Source organism: Myxine glutinosa, chromosome 3 (assembly GCF_964187855.1).
Source record: "Myxine glutinosa chromosome 3, kmMyxGlut1.1, whole genome shotgun sequence".
Lineage (NCBI taxonomy): Eukaryota > Metazoa > Chordata > Myxini > Myxiniformes > Myxinidae > Myxine > Myxine glutinosa.
In genome coordinates, this window is record NC_136263.1 from 191,119,465 (window position 1) to 191,142,660 (window position 23,196).

The 23,196-nt window shown below is 43.7% G+C and overlaps 1 protein-coding gene across 1 annotated transcript in view; it reads right to left on the minus strand.

The window, feature by feature from the left end:
• LOC137422939 (1-phosphatidylinositol phosphodiesterase) overlaps window positions 1-21,085 on the minus strand; it is a 61,726-nt gene extending 40,641 nt beyond the window's left edge. The window contains exon 1 of the mRNA XM_068109615.2: window positions 21,031-21,085. The gene's annotated coding sequence lies outside the window, so the exon portion shown is untranslated. The remainder of the gene's footprint in view (window positions 1-21,030) is intronic.
• Between the last annotated feature and the right edge of the window lie 2,111 nt (window positions 21,086-23,196).

A 23,196-nucleotide genomic window follows, 5' to 3' on the forward strand; every position in this document is an offset into this window, starting at 1 on the left:
TTTTCTAAACTAATTTATTCCGAGATTATGCTCAAGAAATTCCGTCTTGATCGGATGAAGTTTTGTACTTGTCGAATTATGACGTCATAATGGAGGCACCTATGACATCATCATTAACATATTTTATTCCCCATGGAGAGTTCTTTACAATGAGCCATGTCTCAATTTTTTCTATTCAGCACTTTCGGAGATATAGAGGTGCAAAGTTTTTCGGTTTTTCCAAGATGGCGGTCAAACCACGTGACCGATGACGTCACCATTTTTTTTTTCTCCACCAGTTTAGGCCGACATGGCGCTCAACAAATTGCATCTTGATTGGATGAAGTTTTGTACTTGTCGAATTATGACATCATAATGGAGGCACCTATGAAATCATCATTAACATATTTTATTCCCCATGGCGAGTTCTTTACAATGAGCCATGTCTCAATGTTTTCTATTCAACGCTTTCCGAGATATAGAGGTGCAAATTTTTTCGACTTTTCCAAGATTGTGGCCGAACCACGTGACCTATGACGTCATAATTATCATTAATAAATTATACAGGTGGAGTTGCACCTATGGTGAAAATTTCTTGTCAATTGGACCAACGGTTGCAGAGAAAATCATATTTATTCTGTGTCGACAAGCAGACAGAGAAACAGACAAACTAGAAATCGGTCAGAGACTGAGGACTTGCCGGAATTAACAATATGGCAGCCGAACCACATGACCGATGACGTCATCATCATTTTTTTTCTCCACCAGTTTATGCCAACATGGCGCTCAAGAAATTGCATCTTGATTGGATGAAGTTTTGCACTTGTCGAATTATGACATCATAATGGAGGCCTTGGGCCCAGAGAGTTAAAAATTGGGCACAGTCTATTCCAGGGCAACTAGATTATGCTCAAGAAATTTCATCTTGATCGGATGAAGTTTTGTACTTGTCGAATTATGGTGTCATAATGGAGGCACCTATGACATCATCATTAACATATTTTATTCCCCATGGAGAGTTCTTTACAATGAGCCATGTCTAAATTTTTTCTATTCAGCACTTTCGGAGATATAGAGGTGCAAAGTTTTTCGGTTTTTCCAAGATGGCGGTCGAACCACATGACGTCATCATTATTTTTTTTCTCCACCAGTTTATGCTGACATGGCGCTCAAGAAATTGCATCTTGATTGGATGAAGTTTTGTACTTGTCGAATTATGACGTCATAATGGAGGTCTTGGGTCTGGAGAGTTAAAAATTGGGCACAGTCGTCTATTCCAGGGCAAGGCAAATGTGTGTAAAGTATGGCGATTCTATGTGCAACGATGTAGACGTAGTACTGCGTACAAACAGGCAAACAGACAGGCAGACAAACAGACAGACAAACCAACCAACCAACATACTTGCCGGAATCTTTTCCGGCAAGTAACAAACAAACGGATCCAAATGCAATACCCTCTCCTCTGGCGAGGTTAACAAGAAAGAGCATTCAGAGATTGCAGACCCTCGCCAAGACGTATTTTCAGTGTTTTTTAAGGCTGTGTTAAAACAAATATGGCGGCCGAACCACGTGACCAATGATGTTATCGTTATTTTAAAAAAATCTCCACCAATTTATCCCTAGATGATGCTCAAGAAATTTCATCTTGATCGGATGATGTTTTGTACTTGTCCAATTCTGTCATCATAATGGAGGCACCTATGACATCATCATTAACATATGTTATTCCACATGGAGAGCTCTTTACAATGAGCCATGTCTCAATTTTTTATATGCAGCGTTTTCAGATAATGAGGTAGAATTTTTTTCGGTTTTTCCAAGATGGCGGCCGAACCACGTGACCGATGACATAATCATTATTCCCCCCTCCCCCCCCCCCCCCCCCCCCACCAATTTATCCGGAGATGAGGCTCAAGAAATTTCATCTTGATCGGATGAAGTTTTGTACTTGTCGAATTATGATGTCATAATGGAGGCACCTATGACATCATCATTCACATATTTTATTCCCCATGGAGAATTCTTTACAATGAGCCATGTCTCAATTTTTTCTATGCAGCGCTTTCGGAGATATAGAGGTGCAAAGTTTTTCGGTTTTTCCAAAATGGCGGCCATACCACGTGACGTATAACGTCATATTTATAATTTAAATTTTTTTAAAGTGGAGTTGCACCGATGGTGAAAATTTCCTGTCAATCGGACCAATGGTTGCAGAGAAAATCATATTTATTCTGTGCGGACAAACAGACAGACAGACAAACAAACGGACTCAAATGCAATACCCTCTCCTCTGGCGATGGTAATGATAATAAGACGATTGATAATGGCATAATAGTAATATCTTTTCCATGACCTGATCTCACATGTTATAGTGTCATGCATGTTCTGATCTAACATGTTATAATGTCATGCACAGTCTGATCTTTTCACTGACCCGATCTAACATGTTTATATCATGCATGTTTTGATGCTTTCAATGACCTGATCTAACATGTAATGTCATGCATGTTCTGATCCTTTCAATGACCTGATCTATCATGTTGTAATGCCATGCATGTTCTGATCCAACATGTTACATTGTCATACACACTCTGATCTTTTCAATGACTTGATCTAACATGTTATATATCATGCATGTTTTGATGCTTTCAATGACCTGATCTAATATGTGATGTCATGCATGTTCTGATCCTTTCAATGACCTGATCTATTATGTTATAACGCCATGCATGTTCTGATCTAACATGTTATCATGTCATGCACAGTCTGATCTTTTCAATGACCTGATCTAACATGTTTTATATCATGCATGTTCTGATCCTTTCAATGACCTGATCTAACATGTAATGTCATACATGTTCTGATCTTTTCAATGACCTGATATAACATGTTTTATATCATGCATGTTTTGATGCTTTCAATGACCTGATCTGACATGTAATGGCATGCATATTCTGATCCTTTCAATGACCTCATATATCATGTTTTATATCATGCATGTTCTGATCCTTTTAATGACCTGATCTAACATGTAATGTCATGCATGTTCTGATGCTTTCAATGACCTGATCTAACATGTAATGTCATGCATATTCTGATCTTTTCAATGACCTGATCTAACATGTTTTATATCATGCATGTTTTGATGCTTTCGGCGACCTGATCTAACATGTAATGTCATGCATGTTCTGATCCTTTCGAAGACCTGATCTATCATGTTATAATGCCATGCATGTTCTGATCTAACATGTTATAATGTCATGCACAGTCTGATCTTTTCAATGACCTGATCTAACATGTTTATATCATGCATGTTCTGATCCTTTCAATGACCTGATATAACATGTTTTATATAATGCATGTTCTGATCCTTTCAATGACCTGATCTAACATGTAATGTCATGCATGTTCTGATCTTTTCAATGACCTGATCTAACATGTTTTATATCATGTATGTTCTGATCCTTTCAATGACCTGATCTAACATGTTTTATATCATGCATGTTCTGATCCTTTCAATGACCTGATATAACATGTTTTATATCATGCATGTTCTGATCCTTTCAATGACCTGATCGAACATGTTTTATATCATGCATGTTCTGATCCTTTCAATGACCTGATATAACATGTTTTATATCATGCATGTTCTGATCTTTTTAATGACCTGATCTAACATGTTTTATAGCATGCATGTTCTGATCCTTTCAGTGACCTGATATAGCATGTTTTATATCATGCATGTTCTGATCTTTTTGATGACCAGATCTAACATGTTTTATATCATGCATGTTCTGATCCTTTCAATGACCTGATATAACATGTTTTATATCATGCATGTTCTGATCTTTTTAATGACCGGATCTAACATGTTTTATATCATGCATGTTCTGATCCTTTCAATGACCTGATCTAACATGTAATGTCATGCATATTCTGATGCTTTCAATGACCTGATCTATCATGTTTTATATCATGCATGTTCTGATCCTTTCAATGACCTAATCTAACATGTAATGTCATGCATGTTCTGATCCTTTCAATGACCTGATCTAACATGTTTTATATCATGCATGTTCTGATCCTTTCAATTACCTGATCTAACATGTAATGCCATGCATAATCCGATCCTTTCAATGACCTGATCTAACATGTTTTATATCATGCATGTTCTGATCTTTTCAATGACCCGATCTAACATGTTTTATGTCATGCATGTTGCGATCTTTTTAATGACCTGACCTAACATGTTTTATATCATGCATGTTCTGATCCTTTCAATGACCTAATCTATCATAAGTAACAGTAATAATAATTGGCAATATTAATAAGGATAATAACATGACTCCCCTTGTCACTCCCGAAGTAAACGAGTGTACGAACTAGTGGTAGAAAAGCAGCGAAGTAAACCTCATTTGCATATTCCCGTCAAAAGGGCATTCAAATGTGCGCGTGAAATTCAAACCGTCACCACCACCACCACCACAATCAGCCGCATCACCACAACTAACCGCTGCCAAACTACCAACCACCTTTGCACCACAATATAACAACCGCCTTCCTCCACAACAAGAATCAACAACCAACATCGCGCTTTTATTGATCACCACTGCCTAACCACCACAGCTCAACCACAATGCTACCACCAGCAGACATTCACCACTCACCCACCGCAACGCTCCACGATGCACGAACCTCCCTGCACCTTCAGCCCGCCATCGGCATCATCAGCCATCATCAGCTCGCACTGTATGGGAACGCCATGGTGCTTACGTGCACTGTATCGTGCGCGACCAGCAAGCCTCGCTCCAGGTAACAAGCCTAATTCCGTGATCAAAACGACCACACAAGATCGAAGCACAAACGGGTTGTCTTGGCCAACGGCCAATGGTCGCACAGCGACAAGACTAAAGAGGGTGGGGCGTGACCATTCTCCCTCCGCCAGCCAGCCACGCCTAGAAGGGGCGGGGCATAACCCCCGACCCTCGTCGAGCCCCTTCAGGCAGATAAAAGGATGTGATCAGTCAGTAGGTAGTCTGCGTTAAGCAAACAATGATCTGAAAAACTATTCCAAATTCTATGTAAATCTACCGTTGTCACTTCTTTTGACACAAAAACATAATCTAACCTTGACCTCTGTGACCCCCCTGCATTAGTCCACGTGCACCCTGGGTCTTCGCTGCACCAGTTGCGAAAACGCCTTTCAACTTAAAGATATCCAGTAACTCTATTATCCCTTTTGCCGCAACGCGGCGGCCAGAAAGTCTTCCTTTAAAAAAGTTAGGAAATCCTTGTTGCTTCAAGATGCTATCGGGTTCAAGAGAAGAATTGCTCAAGCTCAGGGGGCAATTAAACGTGCCAAGTCAGAGTCTTGGCGAGCGTTTTGTGCGTCTATTAATCCGGACACCTCCATTAGTTCTGTTTGGCGCAGGGCTAGAAGTATGTATGGTAGGAATGGTGGAGGGTGGTCGATAGCTTGGCTGGTCAGCAATAGTGCCCCTGTTTACTCGAGCCAGGAGAAGGCCTCTGCTTTAGGGTCCTTCTTTTCAGATCAGTCAGGGGATGATCCTGTCGACTCGGAGTCAGGTGAGGTCAAGCGTCAGTTTGTCTCCCAGCATAAAGACATTCTCTGGGATGTGAGCCCGGACAACTCCCCAGTCCCCACTTAACATGGATTTCTCTCTGGGTGAATTAAAGCATGTCATTTCTAAGTCCAAGAATAGTGCTCCTGGCCCTGATTCGCTCACTCACTCTATGTTCAAGCACATGGATGATAGTGTCTTGGAAGTGTTTCAAGTGTTGATCAATAAGGTCTGGGAATCAGGAAGGCTCCCTGGTGCGTGGAAGCATTCCATAATCATTCCTGTTCTAAAGCCTGGTAAGGATCCTACAGATCCATCCTCTTACCGCCCTATAGCTCTTATTTCTGTTGTTAGCAAACTTATGGAGAAGATGGTTAATGAACGCCTGATATTTTATTTAGAAAAGAATTAATCTGCTTAATAGATATCAGAATGGATTCAGGAGGGGTCGGTCCTCTTCAGATCAAATAGTCTCTCTGGCGAATGACATCAGGAAGGCTTTCATCGTCCGCGAGTCGGTGCTGGGGGTTTTCCTTGATATTCAGAAGGCCTATGATTCTGTCTGGAGGGACGGTCTTCTGTTTAAGATTCACCAGTTAGGCATCAGGGGCAGACTTTTCTGGTGGGTCCGTGATTTCCTGTCTGGCAGATCTTTTCAAGTGTGTGTTGGTGCTGCGCTGTCCTCCGTGTTTCTCACTAAAAGGGGTATTCCTCAGGGTAGTTGTATTAGTCCCACCCTTTTTAACATAATGATAAATGATGTTGCCTCTCTTCCAGGGGTGCGGGGCAATTTGTCTTTGTTTGCCGATGATATAGCTATCTGGGTTCGGGGCAGGAACTGTGCGTTCATCTCCAAGCGCCTACAGGCTGAGGTTGTCAGTATTGAGCAGTGGGCTGCAAAATTGGGTTTTGCCATCTCTGGGCCAAAGTCTAAGCTCGGAATCTTTACCCTCAAGAAACAGGTTGAGGACGTCAGATTAACAGTCAATGGCACGGCTCTAAAAGTCTCTCCGGTGGTCCCCTTTTTGGGGGTGATCTTTGATAAGGGCTTAACCTGGAATGCCCATTGTGCCAAACTTGTAGCTAAGTGCTCGAAGGGTCTCAACCTTCTCCGTTGTATCTCGGGAACTTATTGGGGTGCCCACCAGGATAGCCTCCTTATCTTGTACAGAGCTCTAATACGTTCGCACTTTGATTACGGGTGTCAAGCCTTTTGGGACATGTCCCTGTCCATCCGGAGGAGGTTGGAAGGAGTTCAGTCCAAAGCTCTCCGCATATGTCTTGGTGCCTTTAAAAGCTCTCCAGTGAGCGCTCTCCTGGTTGAAGCGGGCGAGTTGCCTTTGTCACTTCGATGGGAAGTGTCTATTCTCAAATACTGGTCCAAATGCATTTCCTTCGGGGTAAATCATCCTGGCAGTTCTCTATTCCTGGATTGCTGGGAGTATCATGCTCTCGGTAATCTCCGTCGGCCTCCCCCCTTTTGGTCTCAAGTGTGTTAGGGCGGTTAAAGGGTTGGGGTTGGACCTCCCCCCGGTTAACTCAGCCAATAAAGTGTCCCTATGGCCGCCTTGGACCCTCGTGGTTCCAAGAATTCACTTGGATTTACAGAGTATGACAGACAGGGACAATCCCGTCGTGACAAGTAACATGGCTGTTGAATTCATTCACAAGTTCTGGAGTCAATCTCTCCATGCTTATACAGATGGCTCCAAAGATCCGGGTCTTGGCCGTACTGCGGCTGCCTTCTGCATCCCTGATGTGAAGGTGACCAAGGCTTTCAGGCTTTCAGACCACCTGTCGGTATTTTCGGCAGAACTTTATGCAATTGTTTTGGCTCTTGAATGGATTATAGACTTTTATCCCCTCAGCGCGGTCATATTTTCCGACTCTCTCTCGGCACTGATAGCGCTTAGGTCGTTCCAGCCTGGCAGTAGGAACGAATTGGTTCTGGAGGTAATTCACCTCGTAAGTTTGGCCCATTGGAGGGGCACGGTCGTCGATCTATGTTGGGTCCCGGCCCATGTGGGCATTGCAGGCAATGAAGTGTGTGATCAGGCGGCCAAACGTGCCCTCAATCTGGACCTCGAAACCCGGGTTCCGCTAGGCCAGGCAGACCTCTCTAATTTAATTAAACAGAAAATTAATGTTATATGGCAAAGTCAGTGGAACTCCTCCCCTAAGGGGAGGTGGTGTCACAAGGTGCATCCATCGATCGTGTCCTTAGGGTCGTCTCCCCGGCTCCCTCGCAGGGAGCAGTCTATCTTATCTCGACTTAGAATTGGACATTGTTTTCTCAATTTTTATCTACACAGGATCGGGTGCCATCCCTCGGGGTGGTGTGACCATGTTTTTTCTTTTTGTCCGCGTTATAATAATGCTATATCTCGTCTTCAGCTTTCTGTCCGTGGAATGGGGATCACATGGTCAGGTCTGCCGGAAGCCTTTTGCTGGCTGGATCTGAAACATCCTGGGTTTTGTAGATCAGTTTTAAATGTTCATCAAAGATATGGGGTTAGCAGTGTGAGTCTCTAGTTTTTCTAGTGTAAACCTCCTGGTTTGGTTTTGTTTGGATGTTAGGGTGCATGGCGTATATAGAGCCTCGCGGCTCTGAAAGCGCCATTAAACCTTAAAAAAGAAGAAGTAGTTAGTCTGTCTATCTGGTTCTTGGTCCAACAAAGTTGTGTAGTTCAGTTCTTCAAGACAAGATAGCAGTCCGGGGTTCATCAGACAACGTTCATGAGGAAGGCAGGAGAACGAGCCATTATGAGAGTGCTCACCTGGGTGATAAACGTGCATGAGTACCGGAGCGGAACGAGCGCCAGGACAGGTGCCAAATCAGCAACCAACAAATAACCAGATAAACTGAAAGAGCTCAACCAGTAGCCTATCCCTATTACCCCTTCCATAGTGTGGGGAAGCAAAGGGCCAGACCCAGACAGCCCTCCATAGGGGTGAGATCGAGGTCGCACCAGTCTTACTCTCTCTCAACCCTTTCAAGTGTGATGATGAGTTGGCGCCAATGTTATGTTCTTATGAATGTAAAAGTGGTTTAAATAGTCAGGTAATAATTTACACCGTCTCCTTTGTTTTCTAAACGAGGGCATGCCCGTACTATATATATATCTAAAATTATATCCCCCCCCCCCCTCTATTTACATGAAATGGTTTGGTCCAAAGCGAACGGCTTGCGAGTACGGTGACAATCCCCCCCCTCTATTTACATGAAATGGTTTGGTCCAAAGCGAACGGCTTGCGGAGTTTGGTAAAGAAATCGCCATAGCGTGCACAAACGCGCAGGAAAGCGAAAGAATCGCAAAGTAGTTTTAATTAGTTTTAAAACATAGTTTAACGCCAACATAGTTTGCCAACGTGAAATAAATGAATACGCTCTCAAATGTGCCGTCCGAGGCAGAGTCTGTTCGCCACGTTCGGCACACGTGATAGCTCGCTGCTCTCTGATTGGTTGAATCGTTTTTTGGACATAGCTCGCTAACTACTTGTCCGATTAATATGAAACCTTGAAAAGGCACATCCTCGGGTCCCCAGCAATATACCTGGCAAGTTTAAAGTATATCGGACCCGTGGTTGTCGAGAAACAGCGGTCACAGACATACATACATACATACATACATACATACATACATACACACAGAGATTACTGGAATTATAGATAGATAATGTCGGACCCTGACATTCACGGGTTCTGCGTATTCACAGTTGATAAATTACGACCTGCTTCTACATTCGTGCTCCTGTGTCCCGCGTATTCACAGTTGATAAATTGCGACCTGCTTCTACATTCGTGCCCCTGTGTCCCGCGTATTCACAGTTGATAAATTGCGACCTGCTTCTACATTCGTGCCTCTGTGTCCCGCGTATTCACAGTTGATAAATTACGACCTGCTTTTACATTCGTGCTCCTGTGTCCCACGTATTCACAGTTGATAAATTACGACCTGTTTCTACATTGGTGCCCCCGTGTCCCACGTATTCACAGTTGATAAAATGTGACCTACTTCTACATTCGCACGCCATGTGTCACGCGTATTCACAGTTGATAAATTACGACCTGCTTCTACATTCGCACGCCATGTGTCACGCGTATTCACAGTTGATAAATTACGACCTGCTTCTACATTCGTACTCCTGTGTCCCGCGTATTCACAGTTGATAAATTGCGACCTGCTTCTACATTCGTGCCTCTGTGTCCCGCGTATTCACAGTTGATAAATTACGACCTGTTTCTACATTGGTGCCCCCGTGTCCCACGTATTCACAGTTGATAAATTACGACCTGCTTCTACATTCCTGCCCCCATGTCCCACGTATTCACAGTTGATAAATTACGACCTGCTTCTACATTCGTGCTGCCGTGTCCTGCGTATTCACAGTTGATAAATTGCGACCTGCTCCTACATTCGTGCCGCCGTGTCCCATGTATTCACAGTTGATAAATTACGACCTGCTTCTACATTCGTGCTCCTGTGTCCCGCGTATTCACAGTTGATAAATTGCGACCTGCTTCTACATTCGTGCCTCTGTGTCCCGCGTATTCACAGTTGATAAATTACGACCTGTTTCTACATTGGTGCCCCCGTGTCCCACGTATTCACAGTTGATAAATTACGACCTGCTTCTACATTCCTGCCCCCATGTCCCACGTATTCACAGTTGATAAATTACGACCTGCTTCTACATTTGTGCTGCCGTGTCCCGCGTATTCGCAGTTGATAAATTGCGACCTGCTTCTACATTCGTGCCGCCGTGTCCCATGTATTCACAGTTGATAAATTACGACATGTTTCTACATTCGCGGCCCTGTGTCCCGCGTATTCACAGTTGATAAATTACGACCTGCTTCTACATTCCTGCCCCCATGTCCCGCGTATTCACAGTTGATAAATTACGACCTGCTTCTACATTCGTGCCCCCGTGTCCCACATATTCACAGTTGATAAATTACGACCTGTTTCTACATTCGCGCCACTGTGTCCCGCGTATTCACAGTTGATAAATTGCGACCTGCTTCTGCATTCGCGCCCCTGTGTCCCGCGTATTCACAGTTGATAAATTGCGACCTGCTTCTGCATTCGCGCCCCTGTGTCCTGCGTATTCAGGACATATTTATGACCTGCTTCTACATTCACGCCCCCTGTGTCCCACTTATTCACAGTTGATAAAATGTGACCTGCTTCTACATTCGCACCCCTGTGTCCCGCGTATTCACAATTGATAAATTACGACCTGCTTCTACATTCACGCCCCCTGTGTCCCACTTATTCACAGTTGATAAATTGTGACCTGCTTCTCCATTCGCGCCCCTGTGTCCCACGTATTCACAGTTGATAAATTATGACCTGCTTCTACATTCATGCACCCTGTGTCCCACTTATTCACAGTTGATAAAATGCGACCTGCTTCGACATTCGCGTCCCTGTGTCCCACGTATTCAGAGTTGATAAATTGCGGCTTGCTTCTACATTCGTGCCCCTGTGTCCCACTTATTCACAGTTGATAAATTGCGACCTGCTTCTACATTCACGCCCCCTGTGTCCCACGTATTCACAGTTGATAAAATGTGACCTGCTTCTACATTCGTGCCCCTGTGTCCCGTGTATTCACAGTTGATAAAATGTGACCTGCTTCTACATTCGTGCCCCTGTGTCCCACGTATTCACAGTTGATAAAATGTGACCTGCTTCTACATTCATGCCCCCTGTGTCCCACGTATTCACAGTTGATAAAATGTGACCTGCTGCCACGTTCGTGCCCTTTTGTCCCGCGTATTCACAGTTGATAAAATGTGACCTGCTTCGACATTCATGCCCCTGTGTCCCACGTATTCACAGTTGATAAAATGTGACCTGCTTCTACATTCGTGCCCCTGTGTACCACTTATTCACAGTTGATAAATTGCGACCTGCTTCTACATTCGTGCCCCTGTGTCCCACGTATTCACAGTTGATAAATTGCGACCTGCTTCTACATTCGCTCCCCCGTGTCCCGCTTATTCACAGTTGATAAATTACGACCTGCTTCTACATTCGCGGCCCTGTGTCCCACTTATTCACAGTTGAAAAATTACGACCTGCTTCTTCATTCGCGCCCCTGTGTCCCACTTATTCACAGTTGATAAATTGCGACCTGCTTCTACATTCGCTCCCCCGTGTCCCGCGTATTCACAGTTGATAAATTACGACCTGCTTCCAGATTCCTGCCGCTGTGTCCCACTTATTCACAGTTGATAAATTGCGACTTGCTTCTACATTCGCACCCCTGTATCCCACGTATTCACAGTTGATAAATTGCGACCTGCTTCTAGATTCGTGCCACTGTGTCCCACTTATTCACAGTTGATAAATTGCGACCTGCTTCTACATTCGCACCCCTGTATCCCACGTATTCACAGTTGATAAATTGCGACCTGCTTCTACATTCACTCCCCCTGTGTCCCACGTATTCACAGTTGATAAATTGCGACCTGCTTATACATTCGTGCCCCTGTGTCCCACTTATTCACAGTTGATAAAATGTGACCTGCTTCTACATTCGTGCCCCTGTGTCCCGCATATTCACAGTTGATAAATGGCAAACTGCTTCTACATTCGTGCCCCTGTGTCCCACATATTCACAGTTAATAAATTGCGACCTGCCTCTACATTTGTAGCCTTGTGTCCCACCTATTCACAGTTGATAAAATGCGACCTGCTTCTTCATTCGTGCCCCTGTGTCCCACATATTCACAGCTAATAAATTGCGACCTGCCTCTACATTTGTAGCCTTGTGTCCCACCTATTCACAGTTGATAAAATGCGACCTGCTTATACATTCACGCCCCTGTGTCCCACGTATTCACAGTTGATAAATTGCGACCTGCTTCGGCATTCGCACCCCTGTGTCCCACGTATTCAGAGTTGATAAATTGCGACCTGCTTCTACATTTGTGCCCCTGTGTCCCACGTATTCACAGTTGATAAAATGCGACCTCCTTCTACATTTGCGCCCCTGTGTCCCACGTATTCACAGTTGATAAATGGCAAACTGCTTCTACATTCGTGCCCCTGTGTCCCACATATTCACAGTTAATAAATTGCGACCTGCCTCTACATTCGCTCCCCCGTGTCCCGCTTATTCACAGTTGATAAATTACGACCTGCTTCTACATTCGCGGCCCTGTGTCCCACTTATTCACAGTTGAAAAATTACGACCTGCTTCTACATTCGCACCCCTGTGTCCCACTTATTCACAGTTGATAAATTGCGACCTGCTTCGACATTCGCTCCCCCGTGTCCCACGTATTCACAGTTGATAAAATGCGACCTCCTTCTACATTTGCGCCCCTGTGTCCCACCTATTCACAGTTGATAAAATGCGACCTGCTTCTACATTCACACCCCTGTGTCCCACATATTCACAGTGGAAAAAATGCGACATGCTTCTACATTCGCGCCACTGTGTCCCACATAATCACAGTTGATGAATTGCGACCTGCTTCTACATTCGCGCCCCTGTGTCCCGCCTATTCACAGTTGATAAAATGCGACCTGCTTCTACATTCGTGCCCCTGTGTCCCGCGTATTCATAGTTGACAAATTGCGACCTGTTCTACATTCGTGCCCCTGTGTCCCACGTATTCACAATTGATAAATTGCGACCTGCTTCTACATTCACGCCCCTGTGTCCCACGTATTCACAGTTGATAAAATGTGACCTGCTTCGGCATTCGCACTCCTGTGTCCCACGTATTCACAGTTGATAAATTGCGACCTGCTTCTACATTCATGCCCCTGTGTCCCACGTATTCACAGTTGATAAAATGCGACCTGCTTCGACATTCGCACTCCTGTGTCCCATGTATTCAGAGTTGATAAATTGCGACCTGCTTCTACATTTGTGCCCCTGTGTCCCGTGTATTCACAGTTGACAAATTGTGACCTGCTTATACATTCGCTCCCCCATGTCCCGTGTATTCACAGTTGATAAATTGAGACCTGCTTCTACATTCACGCTCCTGTGTCCCGCTTTTTCACAGTTGATAAATTGCGACCTGCTTCTACATTCACGCCCCTGTGTCCCGCGTATTCACAGTTGATAAATTGCGACCTGCTTCTACATTCACGCCCCTGTGTCCCGCGTATTCACAGTTGATAAATTACGACCTGTTTCTACATTGGTGCCCCCGTGTCCCACGTATTCACAGTTGATAAATTACGACCTGCTTCTACATTCCTGCCCCCATGTCCCACGTATTCACAGTTGATAAATTACGACCTGCTTCTACATTCGTGCTGCCGTGTCCTGCATATTCACAGTTGATAAATTGCGACCTGCTCCTACATTCGTGCCGCCGTGTCCCATGTATTCACAGTTGATAAATTACGACCTGCTTCTACATTCGTGCTCCTGTGTCCCGCGTATTCACAGTTGATAAATTGCGACCTGCTTCTACATTCGTGCCTCTGTGTCCCGCGTATTCACAGTTGATAAATTACGACCTGTTTCTACATTGGTGCCCCCGTGTCCCACGTATTCACAGTTGATAAATTACGACCTGCTTCTACATTCCTGCCCCCATGTCCCACGTATTCACAGTTGATAAATTACGACCTGGTTCTACATTTGTGCTGCCGTGTCCCGCGTATTCGCAGTTGATAAATTGCGACCTGCTTCTACATTCGTGCCGCCGTGTCCCATGTATTCACAGTTGATAAATTACGACATGTTTCTACATTCGCGGCCCTGTGTCCCGCGTATTCACAGTTGATAAATTACGACCTGCTTCTACATTCCTGCCCCCATGTCCCGCGTATTCACAGTTGATAAATTACGACCTGCTTCTACATTCGTGCCCCCGTGTCCCACATATTCACAGTTGATAAATTACGACCTGTTTCTACATTCGCGCCCCTGTGTCCCACGTATTCACAGTTGATAAATTGCGACCTGCTTCTGCATTCGCGCCCCTGTGTCCCGCGTATTCACAGTTGATAAATTGCGACCTGCTTCTGCATTCGCGCCCCTGTGTCCTGCGTATTCAGGACGTATTTACGACCTGCTTCTACATTCACGCCCCCTGTGTCCCACTTATTCACAGTTGATAAAATGTGACCTGCTTCTACATTCGCACCCCTGTGTCCCACGTATTCACAATTGATAAATTACGACCTGCTTCTACATTCACGCCCCCTGTGTCCCACTTATTCACAGTTGATAAAATGTGACCTGCTTCTACATTCGCACCACTGTGCCCCGCGTATTCACAGTTGATAAATTGTGACCTGCTTCTCCATTCGCGCCCCTGTGTCCCACGTATTCACAGTTGATAAATTATGACCTGCTTCTACATTCATGCACCCTGTGTCCCACTTATTCACAGTTGATAAAATGCGACCTGCTTCGACATTCGCGTCCCTGTGTCCCACGTATTCAGAGTTGATAAATTGCGGCTTGCTTCTACATTCGTGCCCCTGTGTCCCACTTATTCACAGTTGATAAATTGCGACCTGCTTCTACATTCACGCCCCCTGTGTCCCACGTATTCACAGTTGATAAAATGTGACCTGCTTCTACATTCGTGCCCCTGTGTCCCGTGTATTCACAGTTGATAAAATGTGACCTGCTTCTACATTCGTGCCCCTGTGTCCCACGTATTCACAGTTGATAAAATGTGACCTGCTTCTACATTCATGCCCCTGTGTCCCACGTATTCACAGTTGATAAAATGTGACCTGCTGCCACGTTCGTGCCCTTTTGTCCCGCGTATTCACAGTTGATAAAATGTGACCTGCTTCGACATTCATGCCCCTGTGTCCCACGTATTCACAGTTGATAAAATGTGACCTGCTTCTACATTCGTGCCCCTGTGTACCACTTATTCACAGTTGATAAATTGCGACCTGCTTCTACATTCGTGCCCCTGTGTCCCACGTATTCACAGTTGAGAAATTGCGACCTGCTTCTACATTCGCTCCCCCGTGTCCCGCTTATTCACAGTTGATAAATTACGACCTGCTTCTACATTCGCGGCCCTGTGTCCCACTTATTCACAGTTGATAAATTGCGACCTGCTTCTAGATTCGTGCCGCTGTGTCCCACTTATTCACAGTTGATAAATTGCGACCTGCTTCTACATTCGCACCCCTGTATCCCACGTATTCACAGTTGATAAATTGCGACCTGCTTCTACATTCACTCCACCTGTGTCCCACGTATTCACAGTTGATAAATTGCGACCTGCTTATACTTTCGTGCCCCTGTGTCCCACTTATTCACAGTTGATAAAATGTGACCTGCTTCTACATTCGTGCCCCTGTGTCCCGCATATTCACAGTTGATAAATGGCAAACTGCTTCTACATTCGTGCCCCTGTGTCCCACATATTCACAGTTAATAAATTGCGACCTGCCGCTACATTTGTAGCCTTGTGTCCCACCTATTCACAGTTGATAAAATGCGACCTGCTTCTACATTCGTGCCCCTGTGTCCCACATATTCACAGTTAATAAATTGCGACCTGCCTCTACATTTGTAGCCTTGTGTCCCACATATTCACAGTTGATAAAATGCGACCTGCTTATACATTCACGCCCCTGTGTCCCACGTATTCACAGTTGATAAATTGCGACCTGCTTCGGCATTCGCACCCCTGTGTCCCACGTATTCAGAGTTGATAAATTGCGACCTGCTTCTACATTCGTGCCCCTGTGTCCCACGTATTCACAGTTGATAAAATGCGACCTCCTTCTACATTCGCACCCCTGTATCCCACGTATTCACAGTTGATAAATTGCGACCTGCTTCTAGATTCGTGCCGCTGTGTCCCACTTATTCACAGTTGATAAATTGCGACCTGCTTCTACATTCGCACCCCTGTATCCCACGTATTCACAGTTGATAAATTGCGACCTGCTTCTACATTCACTCCCCCTGTGTCCCACGTATTCACAGTTGATAAATTGCGACCTGCTTATACATTCGTGCCCCTGTGTCCCACTTATTCACAGTTGATAAAATGTGACCTGCTTCTACATTCGTGCCCCTGTGTCCCGCATATTCACAGTTGATAAATGGCAAACTGCTTCTACATTCGTGCCCCTGTGTCCCACGTAATCACAGTTGATGAATTGCGACCTGCTTCTACATTCGCGCCCCTGTGTCCCGCCTATTCACAGTTGATAAAATGCGACCTGCTTATACATTCGTGCCCCTGTGTCCCACCTATTCACAGTTGATTAAATGCGACCTGCTTCTACATTCGTGCCCCTGTGTCCCACCTATTCACAGTTGATTAAATGCGACCTGCTTCTACATTCACACCCCTGTGTCCCACATATTCACAGTGGAAAAAATGCGACATGCTTCTACATTCACGCCACTGTGTCCCACGTAATCACAGTTGATGAATTGCGACCTGCTTCTACATTCGCGCCCCTGTGTCCCGCCTATTCACAGTTGATAAAATGCGACCTGCTTTTACATTCGTGCCCCTGTGTCCCGCGTATTCATAGTTGACAAATTGCGACCTGTTCTTCATTCGTGCCCCTGTGTCCCACGTATTCACAATTGATAAATTGCGACCTGCTTCTACATTCACGCCCCTGTGTCCCACGTATTCACAGTTGATAAAATGTGACCTGCTTCGGCATTCGCACTCCTGTGTCCCACGTATTCACAGTTGATAAATTGCGACCTGCTTCTACATTCATGCCCCTGTGTCCCACGTATTCACAGTTGATAAAATGCGACCTGCTTCGACATTCGCACTCCTGTGTCCCATGTATTCAGAGTTGATAAATTGCGACCTGCTTCTACATTTGTGCCCCTGTGTCCCGTGTATTCACAGTTGACAAATTGTGACCTGCTTATACATTCGCTCCCCCATGTCCCGCGTATTCACAGTTGATAAATTGAGACCTGCTTCTACATTCACGCTCCTGTGTCCCGCTTTTTCACAGTTGATAAATTGCGACCTGCTTCTACATTCACGCCCCTGTGTCCCGCGTATTCACAGTTGATAAATTGCGACCTGCTTCTACATTCGTGACCCTGTGTCCCACGTATTCGCGGTTTTTCGTGGGCACAAAAAAGCTTTTCCGCCCACCCATGGACTTACTTGGTATTTGGTTATTTGTCCCTTTCACTTATGGGTGTGGATCTCAGGTTAATATAGTTTGTATTTTTGTGCAATAAAGGAAAAAGCCTGGTTCACAGAGACGATCACAAACTCTCAGCACGGGGAGAAGAGAGAGGACGGAAGACGATTATAGATGGGATATGACATGGGGAGTGCGGTTGCTTGGTTTCTTAAATAATTATTTTATCATTTATTTTTGATCGGAAACTGCGAGTGATTATTTAATTCTCATGATTCCGTTATTCTGCACACGATTAATGTGTAACCCACTCCCCTGTAATATGATGTAAATCTAGCGCCAATCAGGGAGGCTCATTCATGGAACGTAAGTAAAAAGTGAACTTTTATTATAGATCTAAAATAAAAATAAATTATAAGACAAGGCTATGATACCAGTACATTTAAAGTTATGGAATTTAAAACCAACGTCTATCTTTGTACAGGTATACAGAATATCATATCATCCTTCAAGCATAAACTCTGAGCAGTTAAAATAGCAAATATTTCCGGGATCAAGATGCGCTCTGGCGATCATACAGGATCGAAGTACAAACGGTTAGTTTTCGATAAAGTACAGTAACATGACACTCGCAGCAAAATAGTGAGCTAACCTTTTGGAATTTTATTTGTAAGCATTTTTTAAAATGTAATTATGTGCATATAATATTCGTGTTCGAAAAATTGTAACTTTTTTTTTTTTTTTTGTATACAAGATCGAGGCTCGTGAAAGAGCTAACATTAATCACACAAAAAGTCAAACCGACACATAAAGCACAAAAATAAGGGGAGTGGTAGACATGTTGGGGAGAGAGGGGGAAGGACACAAACACAACATTTGAGAGCAGGGTCATCCGGAGAAATGTGGGAGGGGGAGGGCTTGGGGGGAGGTGGGAGAGGTATAAAACACATGAACACTGCAAGGACTTCCAGGAAAGAAGTTGGAATTTCAAAAAAAAAGTGTATCTGGGGTGAATTAGCGGGGGTAGAAAAGTTTTTTTTTTCTCCTTTATGAACATTCTCCTTCATGAAAAAAACATTTCCCACTAGGCACGCATATGACACTTATAAAAGCATCTTCCACATGTCATGCATAAATAGCTGGACGTGTGCATAAACCACCCCCCACCACGCCCTTCGACATTTGTGGTTTTTCGTGAACATATTCGCGGTTTGCTTTTGACATTCACCGTTTTTGCAGGCGCATTCATGGTTTTTACTGGATTTGTCACTTTCCCTTATAAATCACGAAATGCTTGGAACCTATCCTCACTTTTTTCCATTGAAACAATGCCCCCACATTCACGGATTCAACATTCACAGCATTTTCCAGGAACATATCCCCCTCGAATGTTGGGGTCCGACTGTATTGCAGCACACAGATACGCCTATTGTTTGTTTATTCCGTACCACACAAATAGCTGTCTCTGCCCTGCTGTACTACCTTGTGAATAAACCCTGATTGTTAAACGTACCACATTCCTTTCCTTGCTCCAATGTAAACAATTACCCCCAATACACATTTATTTCTAATGTACCTGTGCATGTCATTACCTTCGTTCTTTTAGTATAATCCGTACTAGTTGTTAGCAAGGACATTTTTTCCCACCGATTGGCTCCATGTTAGCCGGTGTGTACTGGTGGTTTTGCTCGGCTGCACCTGATTAAAATAAGATAAGATCAGTACCCACTGAAAGCATTAAACTCTATTAGACAGCCACGTCACCCACAGGTAAGCGGTAATTAGACGGAGAATCCTGGGAGACCTGGTCGACTAATTGGCGTTCATGGTTGATTAGCAACCCACCAGATTACAGAGTTATCCGCGCTCAGTGGCCTCAGGTCCGGTAGTCCAGGAGAAACTGAGGATCCCCTTGTGGTAAACCTCGAAACCCGCGACCATAACAATATTTTAAACAAAACAAGAAGAAAAATACATAAAATGTCATAGCCCCCGCCATGGTATTAGTAATTTTGCTGTACGGAGTTAAACGTTGTCAGTTGGCCATCTTTGGTCGGATGGCAAAACAAAATCTTCTGCATATGTATACTCATGTATTGTCTTTGTGGCAAATTTGAAGACAACTGGCCCATGCAAGTCTGAGAAATGGATGGGGACACGTTTAAGTAACAAAATGGCCACCAGTCCGCCATATTGGAACTGATCTTTAAAAAATGGTATGCATATGTAAGCCATCATTCATTTATCTGTGTGCCAAATTTGAACAAGATCAGTAAATGCATGTCGGAGAAATAGTTGAGGACGTGTTCAATATCGGGGTTTTTTTTTTACAACTGAAATGGCCGCCAGTGTACCAGTCAACCAACTTTGATTAGATTGCAAAATAAAGTGAGTTGCACGTGTATTCCATCATGTACTCTGCTTGTGCCAAGTTTGAACAGAATTGGACCATGCATGTTCAATTAATGGTTGGGGACATGTATGGGTAACAAAATGGCTGCCAGTCGGCCATTTTGGATCTGATCTCGAAAACCAATGACATGCATATGTAAGCCATAGTTCATTATCCGTTTGCCATATTTGAACAACATCAGTAAATGCATGCCCAAGAAATGGTTGATGACATGTTCACCATTGGGTTTTTTATAACTAAAATGGCCGCCAGTCGGCCATCGTGAATCACATCCTGAAACAATGATGTGCTTATATGTATACCGTCATGTCTCGTCTTTGTGCCAAGTATGAACAAAATCGGTCAATACATCTCCGAGACATGGTTGCGGACACACGGAGCATGGACGGGCGGGCGAGAGCAAATCCATAAGCCTCCGTCTCGGACTAAGTCCAACAGGAGCTAAAAACTCCAGAGGACACTCTCTTGATTGATCCAGAATATTTTTTACAATGTCGGTGCTGATGCAGCAGTCTCTTAGCAAGGCTTATACTGAATCATTTGTTATTGCCTTCCCAGCAGTCGTCAGTCAGGGCAGGAATTTGTAACTTGTTCAGGGTGCCGGAGATAACTCGTCTTCGCTTGGCGAAATATACCGTTGGATCTTTAACGTCCGCCAACGACAAGACGGGTCATCCCACTTAACGTTGTTCTGACAGGTCGGGGGACAACACATTGATTCCTCACTCGAAACACTAGTGTGGCAGTTTATACCTGGGTCGAGATTCAAACGAATACATCTCTAAGCTATCCTGCCAGTCCAATAATAACTGTAAGCAAATTATAAAAAGTTTACTTTTTTCAAATGAAAGTGACAATTGTTCAAAGCATGTATAAAAGAAAGGAGACTGGATATGAAATGGAGACAAACTTGTGATAGAAGCACTGAATCAGTAATGCTCAGGGTAGTTAAACATCACTTACCACAATGGGGAACAGGCTGGTAACAGATGTTCTCCACTGCAGATGAACAGGCTTGTTATCTGTTATACCTGAACTTCCCGAAGTATAAGTATCTGAACTACAGCCGGATAAGGAGGAGCTGAATATTTAATAGTTGCTTGTCTTTTTTTTGATTGGTGCGATGAACTCAAGTAAGTGCATCAGGTTGTAATAAAAGTTCGTTCGTAATTTTGAGGCATATTGCGGTTATCAGAAGAGGTGGGCATTCCTTTGTTGGAGTTTGTCTCTATAAAACTTAATTATTATCTGTTCTTTCTGGGACTTTAAGTGTGGTCATTGTGGTGGTTCTGATCCCATATTATCGTACAATAAAATCCAGATTAAGTAAAATGTCCACTTTCTGGGTTGTTGTTATGGTCTCTGCTTCTTTGGAGTAGTTGCTATGGAATCATCTGGTTGTTTTTTGGAATCCATGGTTAAGAGAGGAGCACAGTTATAGTCCGGAGTAGTGTGGAAGCGCTTTGCGGGAGGGGTTAAGCAACAATGGCACACTGGTGCCTTGGCCGGGCAGTGATCGGGGTCGGTAGTGGCCAACTCAGAACTACAGGGAGACAAACAAATATTTATTATCTGAATATTTCTAGTTTCTTTGTTAACAACGTTTATTTTTCAGGGAAAGGGTATTTTTGGAGAAACGCCGTTACGGTAGAATGGGATTTAGCTGTATGTATATGTATGCGCACACGCACACACAAACACACACACAAACATAAATACACACACACACACACACACACACAGAGAAAAATACACATACAGAAAAACACACAAACACACACATACACACACACACACACAGAAAAATACACACACACAACAATACACACATACGCACACACACACACACAGAAAAATATAAACACATACACAAACACACAGAAAAATACACACACACACACACACACAAATACACACATACGCACACACACACACACACAGAAAAATATAAACACACAAACACATACACCACACACACACACACACACACACACACACACACACACACACACACACACACACACACACACACACACACACACAAAAACACACACACAGACACACACACACACAGACACCCACAATCACACACACACACACACACACACACACACACACACAGACAGACACCCACAATCACACACACACACACACAAACGCACACACACACACAAACAATCACACATACACACAAACACACACACACACACACACACACACAGAGAAAAACACACACACACAGAAAAATACACATACAGAAAAACACACAAACACACAAAAACACACATACACACACAGAAAAATACACATAAACAGAAAAATATACACACACAAACACACACACAAAAAATAGACATACAGAAAAATATACACACACAAACACATACACACAAACACAGAAAAATACACACATACACAGAAAAATACACATACAGAAAAACACACAAACACACAAAAACACACATACACACAGAAAAATATACACATACACACACAGAAAAATATACACACACGCACACACACACACACACACAGAAAAATACACATAAACAGAAAAATATACACACACAAACACACAGAAACACACACAAAAAATACACACACAGAGAAAAATATACACATACACACAAACACACATAAAAATACACACATACACACACACATAAAAATACACACACACACACACACACACACAAATACACACATACGCACACACACACAGAAAAAACATAAACACACAAACACATACACCACACACACACACACACACACACACACACACACACACACACACACACACAGACACACACACAGAGACACCCACAATCACACACACACACACACACACACACACACAGACACCAACAATCACACACACACACACAAACGCACACACACACACAAACAATCACACATACACACAAACACACACACACACACACAGAGAAAAACACACACACACACACACAGAAAAATACACATACAGAAAAACACACAAACACAAAAACACACATACACACACAGAAAAATACACATAAACAGAAAAATATACACACACAAACACACACACAAAAAATAGACATACAGAAAAATATACACACACAAACACATACACACAAACACAGAAAA